Genomic DNA, 12,400 nt, shown 5'->3' with positions numbered 1-12,400 from the left:
TCACAAAGCACCCAGCTGATCACCCTGTGCTATGCGGCTGCTTCCCACTAGCTATCTATTTTACATTTGGTAGTATATATTATATAAGTCCATGCCACTCTCTCACTTCATCACATCTTACCCTTCCCCCTCCCCGTGTCCTTAAGTCCATTCTGTACGTCTGTATCTTTATTGCTGTCCTGCCCCTAGGTTCTTCAGAACCATTTTATTTACTTAGATTCCATATATATGTGTTAGCATACAGTATTTGTTTTCTCTTTCTGACTTACTTCACTCTGTATGACAGACTCCAGGTCCATCCACCTCAATACAAATAACTCAATTTTGTTTCTTTTTATGGCTGAGTAATATTTCATTGTATATATGTGCCACATCTTCCTGACCCATTCATCTGTCAATGGACACTTAGGTTGCTTCCATGTCCTGGTTATTGTAAATAGAGCTGCAATGAACATTGTGGTACATGACTCTATTTGAATTATGGTTTTCTCAGGGTATATGCCCAGTAGTGGGATTGCTGGGTCGTATGGTACTTCTATTTGTAGTTTTTTAAGGAACCTCCATACTGTTCTCCATAGTGGCTGTATCAATTTACATTCCCACCAACAGTGCAAGAATGTTCCTTTTCTCCACACCCTCTCCAGCATTTATTGTTCGTAGATTTTTTGATGATGGCCATTTTGACAAGTGTGAGGTGATACCTCATTGTAGTTTTGATTTGCATTTCTCTAATGATGAGTGATGTTGAGCATTCTTTCATGTCTTTGTTGGCAATCTGTATATCTTCTTGGGAGAAAGATGTCTATTTAGGTCGTCCACCCATTTTTGGATTGGATTGTCTGTTTTTTTGATATTGAGTTGCAATGAGCTGCTTGTAAATTTTGGAGGTTAATCCTTTGTTAGTTGCTTCATTTGCAAATATTTTCTCCCATTCTGAGGGTGGTCTTTTCATCTTGTTTATGGCTTCCTTTGCTGTGCAAAAGCTTTTAAGTTTCATTAGATCACATTTGTTTATTTTTGTTTTTATTTCTATTTCTCTAGCAGGTGGGTCAAAAAAGATCTTGCTGTGATTTATGTCATAGAGTGTTCTGCCTATGTTTTCCTCTAAGAATTTTATAGTATCTGGCTTTACATTTAGGTCTTTAATCCATTTTGAGTTTATTTTTTGTGTATGGTGTTAGGGAGTGTTCTAACTTCATTCTTTTACATGTAGCTGTCTAGTTTTCCCAGCACCACTTATTAAAGAGGCTGTCTTTTCTCCATTGTATATTCTTGCCTCCTTTATCAAAAATAAGGTGACCATATGTGAGTGGGTTTATCTCTGAGCTTTCTATCCTGTTCCATTGATCAATATTTCTGTTTTTGTGCCAGTACCATACTGTTTGATTACAGTAGCTTTAGTAGTATAGTCTGAAGTCAGGGAAGCTGATTCCTCCAGCTCCGTTTTTCTTTCTCAAAATTGCTTTGGCTATTCGAGGTCTTTTGTGTTTCCATACAAATTGTGTTCTGGCTCTGTGAAAAATGCTGTTGGTAGTTTGATAGGGATTGCATTGAATCTGTAGATTGCTTTGGGTAGTAGAGTCATTTTCACAATGTTGATTCTTCCAATCGGAGAACATGGTATATCTCTCCATCTGCTTGTATCATCATTAATTTATTTCATCATTGTCTTATAGTTTTCTGCATACAGGTCTTTTGTCTCCTTAGGTAGGTTTATTCCTAGGTATTTTATTCTTTTTTTTGCAGTGGTAAATGGGAGTGTTTCCTTGATTTCTCTTTCAGATTTTTCATCATTAGTGTATAGGAATGCAAGAGATTTCTGTGCATTAATTTCATATCCTGCTACTCTACCAAATTCGTTGATTAGCTCTAGTAGTTTTTTGGTAGCATCTTTAGGATTCTCTATGTATTGTATCATGTCATCTGCAAACAGTGACAACTTTACTTCTTCTTTTCTGATTTGGATTCCTTTTATTTCTTTTTCTTCTCTGATTGCTGTGGCTAAAACTTCCAGAACTATGTTGAATAATAGTGGTGAGAGTGGACAACCTTGTCTTGCTCCTGTTCTTAGTGGAAATGGTTTCAATTCTTCACCATTGAGAATGATATTGGCTGTGGGTTTGTCATATATGGCCTTTATTATGTTGAGGTAATTTCCCTCTATGCCTAGTTTCTTGAGGGTTTTTATCATAAATGTGTGTTGAATTTTGTTGAAAGCTTTTTCTGCATCAACTGAGATGATCATATGTTTTTTCTCCTTCAATTTGTTAATATGGTGTATCACGTTGATTGATTTGCATATATTGAGGAATCCTTGCGTTCCTGGAATAAACCCCACTTGATCATGGTGTATGATCCTTTTAATGTGCTGTTGGATTCTGTTTGCTAGTATTTTGTTGAGGATTTTTGCATCTATGTTCATCAGTGATATTGGCCTGTAGTTTTCGTTCTTTGTGACATCTTTGTCTGGTTTTGGTATCAGGGTGATGGTGGCCTCGTAGAATGAGATTGGGAGTGTTCCTCCCTCTGCTATATTTTGGAAGAGTTTGAGAAGGATAGGTGTTAGCTCTTCTCTAAATGTTTGATAGAATTCGACTGTGAAGCCATCTGGTCCTGGGCTTTTGTTTGTTGGGAGATTTTAAATCACAGTTTCAATTTCAGTGCATGTGATTGGTCTGTTCATATTTTCTATTTCTTCCTGATTCAATCTTGGCAGGTTGTGCCTTTCTAAGAATTTGTCCATTTCTTCCAGGTTTTCCATTTTATTGGCTTAGAGTTGCTTGTAGTAATCTCTCATGATCTTTTGTATTTCTGCAGTGTCAGTTGTTACTTCTCCTTTTTCATTTCTAATTCTATTGATTTGAGTCTTCTCCCTTTTTTTCTTGATGAGCCTGGCTAATTGTTTATCAATTTTGTTTATCTTCTCAAGAACCAGCTTTTAGTTTTATTGATCTTTGCTCTTGTTTCCTTCATTTCTTTTTCATTTATTTTGTATTTGATCTTTATGATTTCCTTCCTTCTGCTAACTGGGGTTTTTTTTGTTCTTTTTTCTCTAATTGCTTTAGGTGCAAGGTTAGTTTGTTTTTTCAAAATGTTTCCTGTTTCTTAAGGTAGGATTTTATTGCTATAAAATTCCCTCTTAGAACTGCTTGTGCTGCATCCCATAGGTTTTGGGTCATTGTGTTTCATTGTCATTTGTTTCTAGGTATTTTTTGATTTCCTATTTGATTTCTTCAGTGATCTCTTGGTTATTTAGTAGTGTATTATTTAACCTCCATGTGTTTGTACTTTTTGCAGATTTTTTCCTGTAATTGATATCTAGTCTCATAGCATTGTGCTCAGAAAAGATACTTGATATGATTTTAGTTTTCTTATATTTACCAAGGCTTGATTTGTGACCCAAGATATGATCTATCCTGGAGAATGTTCCATGAGCACTTGAGAAGAAAGTGCATTCAGTTGTTTTTGGATGGAATGTCCTATAAATATCAGTTAAGTCCATCTTGTTTAATGTATCATTTAAAGCTTGTGTTTCCTTATTTGTTTTCATTTTGGATGATCTGTCCATTTGTGAAAGTCGGGTGTTAAAGTTCCCTACTACGATTGTGTTACTGTCAATTTCCCCTCTTATGGCTGTTAGCATTTGCCTTATGAATTGAGGTGCTCCTATGTTGGGTGCATAAATATTTACAATTGTTATATCTTCTTCTTGGATTGATCCGTTGATCATCATGTAGTGTCCTTCTTTGTCTCTTGTAATAATCTTTATTTTAAAGTCTATTTTGTCTGATATGAGAATTGTTACTCCAGCTTTCTTTTGATTTCCATTTGCATGGAATATATTTTTCCATCCCTCATTTTCAGTCTGTATGTGTCCCTAGGTCTGAAATGGGTCTCTTGTAGACAACATATATACAAGTCTTGTTTTTGTGTCCATTCAGCCAGTTTTTTCTGCATTTCCTCGATTTTCTGCATTTCCTCAGTTATCAGTGGCCTTTTTGTGGGAAAATTCCTGGTTCCTTCTATGGCACCATGGCTCAGATCTGTGTCCCTGCCTCAGGTGTCCACCAGTCCCTGTATGTGGCATATTTGTTGAATAGGAGGTGTTGAAGGACATTCACCATTTGCCCAGCATGAGAAGTCTGGTCCAAGACATGACAGTTTAAAGGCAGTTCTCATGAGTCATTGTCTTTAAGTGGGGTTGGCAACAATGTGGTTACTCTGTTTTTTCTTCCATCCTGTTATTTATTTAGAACCTATTCTTCTCTTTTGGACATGATTTCTTTCATTTGGACATGATTCAATATTTCAGCAGGTAGACCCTATTCTTCTCTTTTCCAGGCTAATGATTCTTAAATGTTTTTCATTTTTAAATACTTCTTCATATTCAGTTATGTCAGTTCTTATAATACTTATTTACAAATATATGCCTTTTAATAACCTTCACCTGTGCTTTTCATGTTTTCCAAAAGCCTCTGATAAAGGTACAAGAAACAAATTCATTTTGTTGTAACTTTTGTATATTTTTTCTATCCATAGTTTAATTTTTTAAGTTTACACTTAAAACTTCTTAAGTTATCACTTAAGTGATACGAAAAACGAGCCAAATATCTCAATGCTATCTATGTAAAAACCTATGCTTTTGACCCACCTCCTAGAGAAATGGAAATAAAAACAAAAATAAACAAATGGGATCTAATGAAACTTAAAAGCTTTTGCACAGCAAAGGAAGCCATAAACAAGATGAAAAGGCAACCCTCAGAATGGGAGAAAATATTTGCAAATGAAGCAACTAACAAAGGATTAATCTCCAAAATATACAATCAGCTCATGTAGCTCCATATCAAAAAAACAAACAACCCAATCCAAAAATGGGTACAAGACCTAAATAGACATTTCTTCCAAGAAGATATACAGATTGTCAACAAACATATGAAAGGATGTTCAACTTACTAATCTTTAGAGAAATGCAAATCAAAACCACAATGCAGTATCACCTCACACCAGTCAGAATGGCCATCATCAAAAAATCTACAAACAATAAATGCTGGAGAGGGTGTGGAGAAAAGGGAACACTCTTGCACTGTTGGTGGGAATGTGAATTGGTTCAGCCACTATGGAGAACAGTATGGAGGTTCCTTAAAAAACTACAAATAGAAGTACCATATGACCCAGCAATCCTACTACTGGGCATATACCCTGAGAAAACCAAAATTGAAAAAGAGTCATGTACCAAAATGTTCATTGCAGCTCTATTTACAATAGCCCAGAGATGGAAACAACCTAAGTGCCCATCATTGGATGAATGGATAAAGAAGATGTGGCACATATATGCAATGGAATATTACTCAGCCATAAAAAGAAACAAAATTGAGCTATTTGTAATGAGGTGGATAGACCTAGAGTCTGTCATACAGAGTGAAGTAAGTCAGAAAGAAAAAGACAAATACCGTATGCTAACACATATATATGGAATTTAAGAAAAAAAAATGTCATGAAGAACCTAGGGGTAAGACAGGAATAAAGACACAGACCTACTGGAGAACGGACTTGAGAATATGGGGAGGGGGAAGGGTGAGCTGTGACAGGGCGAGAGAGTGGCATGGACATATATACACTAACAAACGTAAGGTAGATAGCTAGTGGGAAGCAGCCGCATGGCACAGGGATATCGGCTCGGTGCTTTGTGACCACCTGGAGGGGTGGGGTAGGGAGGGTGGGAGGGAGGGAGACGCAAGAGGGAAGAGATATGGGAACATATATATATGTATAACTGATTCACTTTGTTATAAAGCAGAAACTAACACACCATTATAAAGCAATTATACCCCAATAAAGATGTTAGAAAAAAACAAACAAAAAACACAATGCGGTATCACCTCACACCAGTCAGAATGGCCATCATCAAAAAATCTACAAACAATAAATGCTGGAGAGGTTGTGGAGAAAAGGCAACCCTCCTGCACTGTTGGTGGGAATGTATATTGATACAGCCACTATGGAGAACAATATGGCATTTCCTTAAAAAACTAAAAATAGTACTACCATACGACTCAGCAATCCCATTACTGGGCGTATACCCTGAGAAAACCATAATTCAAAAAGAGTCATGTACCACAATGTTCATTGCATCACTATTTACAATAGCCAGGACATGGAAGCTACCTAAGTGTTCATCGACAGATGAATGGATAAAGAAGATGTGGCACATACATACAATGGAATGTTACTCAGCCATAAAAAGAAATGAAATTGAGTTATCTATAGTGAGGTTGATGGACCTAAAGACTGTCATACAGAGTGAAGTAAGTCAGAAAGAGAAAAACAAATACCGTATGCTAACACTTATATATGGAATCTAAAAAAAAAAATGGTTCTGAAGAATCTAAGGGCAGGACAGGAACCAAGACACAGACATAGAGAATGGACTTGAGGACATGGGGAGGGGGAATGGTAAGCTGGGACCAAGTGAGAGAGTGGCATGGACATATATACACTACCAAATGTAAAATAGCTAGTGGAAAGCAGCCACATAGCACAGGGAGATCAGCTGGGTAGTTTGTGACCACCTAGAGAGGAGGTTTAGGGACGGTGGGAGGGAGACGGAAGAGGGAGGGGATATGGGGATATATGTATACATATAGCTGATTCACTTTGTTATACAGCAGAAACTATCACAACATTGTAAAGCAATTATACTCCAAAAAGATGTTTAAAAAAACCCCAAAACCTATGCTTTCTCCATGTTTAGTATACAGCACTTATATGTGTAGCTAATTCTTATCATTACACTTTTAAAAAATTAAAAAAATAGAAATAGTCTAAGTATATTTTTATTGGTATTACATTGAATTCATAGATCATTGTAGAATAATTGTTTTACCATTTAGGTCTTTTATAGGTTTTACTATAAATGTCTGGGATTGTTTGTTTGGTTTTGTTTAATTATGTCCATTTTTTTTTTAATTAATTTTTATTGGCTATCCTAATTTTTGAAGAAAAGTTCATCATTTCCACTGTGGCATTCTACATAATGCCAACTGACCAAATAAAAAAAAATATCACTACCACCCAATTATTAATGTATTTGACATTGTAAAGGTATAATATGTTTTTTTAAGATAAATTTTAATTTTTTTCAGATACATTTTTGTTTCTCAAGAGGCGCAGCCCGTCTTTCTCTCCTGTAGAAGTGAAGGAAGCACCAGTTACCCTTCTGATTTTAATCAGAAAATATAAATGTAAAATATGAATTCGATAAAAATGTAAGCTTGGCTTTTACTATTTCCTGAACATGTGCTCATTATCTTTTAATAAATAAAGTGTACTTTAAGGGTGATAAGAAGAAGGAGAACTTTAAAAATTGTTAATGAATGTGGTTAACATATGTAGTGAAGCAAAGGCATAGTTTAAGATAAATCTCAGTAATACCAGGAAGAAAATACAGTCAGTGGTTAAGGAATCTGCGTTTGTGGTTGTTTTAAAGGTGGCTGAGTGTGCTGTACTCTGCAGAAGTGACTAGAAGGGGACAGAGGACACTGACATGGGTCACTTTTGTTTCTCTTTGTGCTCCAAGCTTAGAAGGTTGATTTTGCCTTCAACATATTGGAATAGTGGTTCTTGATTCATCCTAATGATTAGAAGAATTTTAATGTATTTTTCTGTATATCCAAACACTAAAAAAACAATATTAGACAGCTAGTCCTTGCCACCCAGATGTTCAGAGTTCAAAGCAAATAACAACATGACAGGCCAGAGGCAACTGAGCCATCTATCAAACAAATGCATGGCCTGATGAGACAGCAGATTAAAAGGCTTAACTGAGGCTAGTTTCAGCTGGTGGAGATAAGTGCCCAACTGTGTTTTCCACCAAAATGCAGTTTTTTCTATTGTTTTTGATACTATAAAAGCAATGTATACTCATTACAGAGAAAAATTAGAGTATACAAAGCAAAACTAAGAGCACCCCCAAAATGAATTTTCCCTTTCATCACAAATCAGCCATTGTGATTGCACTGCTATATATTCTTGTAAGTAAATAAAATTGCATCTTATTCTACATAATATGTTGTAACCAGCTTTTTCCATTTAATGTAGCATCAAATACATCCTTATCACTAGACTTATTTCCTTAGAATCATTTTTATGGCTTCAAGTTATTCCATTTCTGGATTTGCTAATGCATATTTAAACAATTTGCATTTATGACACGATCTGGTGGTTTCTAACTTTTCTCTATTTGAAGATATTGCTTTAAAATATGTAGAGTAAGATGTTGATTGGTGTAATCATCTCAAAGGTTTATGTGCTAGAATAAGAAACTATTGTTTGTCAAGAAAGCATATTACATGCTGCAAATCAGTTCATCACCTTAAAAAAATTAAAACATATGGAAAACTGAGAATAAGATATAAACATCAAGTTAGCTTGACTCTTTATTTTAAAAATTTGGATGTTATGTTTTATAAACAAACCAGTCCAGTGTTTGAGAGTGATGGTAAAAAAAGTTTGGAAGGCGAGGTGGAGATTTTAAGGATATTAGGATAAGAGTGGGCTTTACGTATACATATATCCCCTTTTTTTGGATGTCCTTCTCATTTAAGTCACCACAAAGCCTTGAGTAGAGTTCCTTGTGCTATACAGTAAGTTCTTATTAGTTATCTATTTTATACATAGTATCAATAGTGTATATATAGCTGATTCACTTTGCTGTATGGTATAAACTAACACAATATTGTAAAGCAACTATACTCCAATTAAAAAAAAAAAAAGAGTGGGCTTTAAATGCAAACAGACAGCTGATTGAATTATAGCTTTCTGACTGGGTCTGGTCACAGACCTCTGTGTGTAGGTGAGAATACCTAACACTATACTTGGTACCCTGTAGGCCCAGGAGAGTTGATACTCATCTAAATGAGATGGAAGAACTAGGGTCTCAGAACATGCAGAAGAGGAATGTAGACAGTAGAGGGCAAGATGGTAAGAATGTGAAGGAAATACTCAAATGACTCTTTGCGCCTGAGAAGTGGGGAGAACTTGGTGATGGAATGAGGAGAGACAAAATGCAACCAAGTCCCATACTGCAACAGAACAGAAAGATGTGATGATAATGAGGAGGACAGCAGCTAATATATGACATTTACAATAATAATGATAACAGCAGCTCATACTTACATAGTAGTCACTATATGCCAAACAACAAGGTCTGTAAGCACTTTAAGTACTTATACTTTAAGTATATTCACCCTTTAATTCTCACCGCACCCTATCTGACCTACCTCCTATACTTGTTGTAAGGATTTAATAGGTTAATATTTGTAAAGCACATAAAATAACTCTATTTAAATGTTTGTAAATAAAGTCCTCCTTTTACTGAGGCATAGAGAAATCAAACGTCTTGTCTGAGGCCACACAGCTAGTCAATGGCAGGAGTGGGATTAGAACCTGGCCATCTGGCACCAGAGCCCATTCTGCCTTGGAGAGATCTCTGGCCGTTCAAGACAGTGATGAGCTACAGCTGCTTCTGCCCTGACTTTACTTCACCCAGAAAAGAATGCAAAAGGGCTCTACCGGGCTTCCCTGGTGGCGCAGTGGTTGAGAGTCCGCCTGCTGATTCAGGGGACGCGGGTTCATGCCCCAGTCCGGGAGGATCCCACATGCCGCGGAGCGGCTGGGCCCGCAAGCCATGGCCGCTGAGCCTGCGCGTCCGGAGCCTGTGCTCTGCAACGGGAGAGGCCACAGCAGTGGGAGGCCCGCGTACCGCAAAAAAAAAAAAAAAAAAAAGGCTCTACCTCTCTCCACACTAATGACCCTCCAAGCTGAAGTACTCATCAAAAATGGGCACTCACTGGACAGCTGGTGGTTACATTACTGCTACCCCATCTTGCCTCCTCTTGTCCACTCCCATCCCTGCAGCCCTCTTTGGGGTGAACTTAGGCACTCTCTTGAGACGTTTGGTGTACCATTATTTAGCAAAGTGGAAATGAAATATAGAACCAGCTTGTAGAAATGTCACATTACAGGGAAAGGATTTAAAATTTCCTTACTTAATCAGTGTTTCCAAGATCACCGGGTCAAGACTGGGCTAAGGTCCTCCCTTTCTTGTCCTTTTCCCAGCGCCTTTTCCACTTCCCTGGCTTCTGCCTCTCAATTATTTCCCACCCCATCACCCTGTCCCTACTGCAACAATAATGGTAATAACAATAATACTGTGAGCTCATGGCTGTGGAGCTCTTATTATGTGTCAGGCATATTCATGCATTATTTAATCCTCATAGTAGCTTTGTGAGGATAGAACTTTTTTTTTTTTTTAACCTGCTTTATATGTGAATAAATTGAGGTTTGGAAAAGGTAAATCACTTGATTGGTAAGTGGAAAAGTTGGAATTGGAGCCCAGCTCTATCTTGCTTAAATCTGATGCTTTCTTCTAATAGCATCACCCCCTGAGCATTCAGTTTTCCAGCATCACCTAATTCTTGGAGATAAATGGGTAGATGTGCATAGGCTTTGCTGAATTAGATACTCTAGCAAGTTTCATGCCTTCCATAATTTTTTAAAAAAAATCCTACACGTATTTAATGAGGTTCTACATGGGCAAAAAGCTGTGCTCAGTATTTCAGGAATACAAAGAATTATTTAAAGAGGAAGAGATTCTCATTGTATGAGATAATATATACATAAAAGATTATAATACAAATATGGCAACTATGGAGGTGTGATGCTTATTCAGCTATGAGAGTGTAGTTATAATACAGTAAAGTATATATTATATGAGACATTCAAGCAAACTTTGTACTCTTAAAAAATTATATCCTGAGATTATCTTTATTGTTTAAAAAAATAAGGATTGAAAGTAATTTTAAAATAAACTAAAAAGTAAAAGAAAAATTGGACTAAAGAAGGAGGTAGTTAATAAAGATGAAAACTAAAACTTATGATGTAGAAAAAAAACATGAAAAGGGGTAGGCAAAATCAAAATTAGGTACTTTGCAAGATTAATGAACTAGATACATCCCTGTAAAGCCTGGTTAGAGAGAAAGCAAAATAAATTCAGCATTGTAAAGGAAACATAAGCACAGATATGGAGAAAACTCACTGGTAGATATTATGTGCAACTCTATAGAAATAAATTTGGAAACCTGGAGTCCGGTTTTCCTAGTAAAAATACAAACTCTTCAAATGATCACTTAAAGAATCATGAACAGATCAATTATCATTGAGACTGGAAAGTAAAAGATCTATTACTATAAAAGGCACCAGACCTAGATGGTTTTACAGATGAATTCCTTACAGTCTTTAAAAATCAATTCCAGTGTTATAGAATATCTATTCAACCATAAAAAGGAAAGGTACTAAAATCATTTTGTGAAGATAACTTCTAAAGATAGTACAGAATTTGAAGACCAATTTCTACCAAGAATTATAAACAAAACATTAGCAAATCCAATCCATCACTGTATCAGAATCATATAACACCATTACTAGAGTCTATTATCAGAATGCAAGAATGTATCTTAATCATTTCAATTTTATATAAATTGTAGGAAGGCTTCCAATCATTTATAGTGGATGTGATGGTGACCAATGAATTCTTAATGTGTAATTCTTTTTTTTTTTTTTTTTTTTTCGGTACGCGGGCCTCTCACTGTTGTGGCCTCTCCCGTTGCGGAGCACAGGCTCTGGACGCACAGGCTCAGCGGCCATGGCTCACGGGCCCAGCCGCTCCGCGGCATGTGGGATCTTCCCGGACTGGGGCACAAACCCGTGTCCCCTGCATCGGCAGGCGGACTCTCAATCACTGCGCCACCAGGGAGGCCCAATGTGTAATTCTTAAACCCTGATTCTTGAATAGCTTGGGGATCGTGAAGTAAGGGTGGTGGAAAGTGAACGTTAGGGGAAAAGGAAAAGAGTCATTTAGCTTTGAGCAAATGCATTAGTTATTTGTGCTTATTTATTTAATTTGTAGGATATGCAAGTTGAAGAGAAGTGTGATAAATAAGGAATGGACCTGTGAAGAATATCTATGATGTTCCAAACTCTCCCTAGGTACTCTGCATATAATGTCATTTAATAGTTTAATCAGGCCTGTCTTAATATGCAGACCATACATGTGCACGCTCACGTCAATAAAATGCCTTCTAAAAACACTTATTAAGGAACACAAACCAACAAAGCATTTTTAAAAAGTTGGTTAGGTGAGGGGCTTATACATAGAGCATTATTATAGAAATTGGTCACAAGCACTTCAAATACTTTACTGACAGATGTCATTCATGAGGCAAGAGAGACAGTAATTTTAGCTGACATGTGAGTTCATAGACCCTGACATTCCTTTACAAGCTCATTAGGATGGTTTTGCTGGTTGTAGCCACAGAGACACTAATACTCATGCTGAAAAGAA

General features: G+C 36.6%; 1 protein-coding gene across 8 annotated transcripts in view; it reads left to right on the top strand.

Moving 5' to 3' along the window:
• LOC307181524 (uncharacterized protein) overlaps positions 1-12,084 on the top strand; it is an 82,579-nt gene extending 70,495 nt beyond the window's left edge. For 7 of the 8 annotated variants that reach the window (XR_013826943.1, XM_079911978.1, XM_079911976.1 and 4 more), the window contains one exon: positions 7,143-8,013. The gene's annotated coding sequence lies outside the window, so the exon portion shown is untranslated. Of the gene's footprint in view, positions 1-7,142; positions 8,014-11,965 lie in introns of those variants that run through there. The other variant, XM_079911972.1, reaches the window with a different exon arrangement.
• The last annotated feature ends 316 nt before the right edge of the window (positions 12,085-12,400 follow it).

This window comes from Stenella coeruleoalba (assembly GCF_951394435.1).
Source record: "Stenella coeruleoalba genome assembly, chromosome: 2".
NCBI classification, from domain to species: domain Eukaryota; kingdom Metazoa; phylum Chordata; class Mammalia; order Artiodactyla; family Delphinidae; genus Stenella; species Stenella coeruleoalba.
The sequence above is the reverse complement of the archived record's forward strand: the minus strand, read 5'-3'. Positions and strand labels throughout refer to the sequence as shown.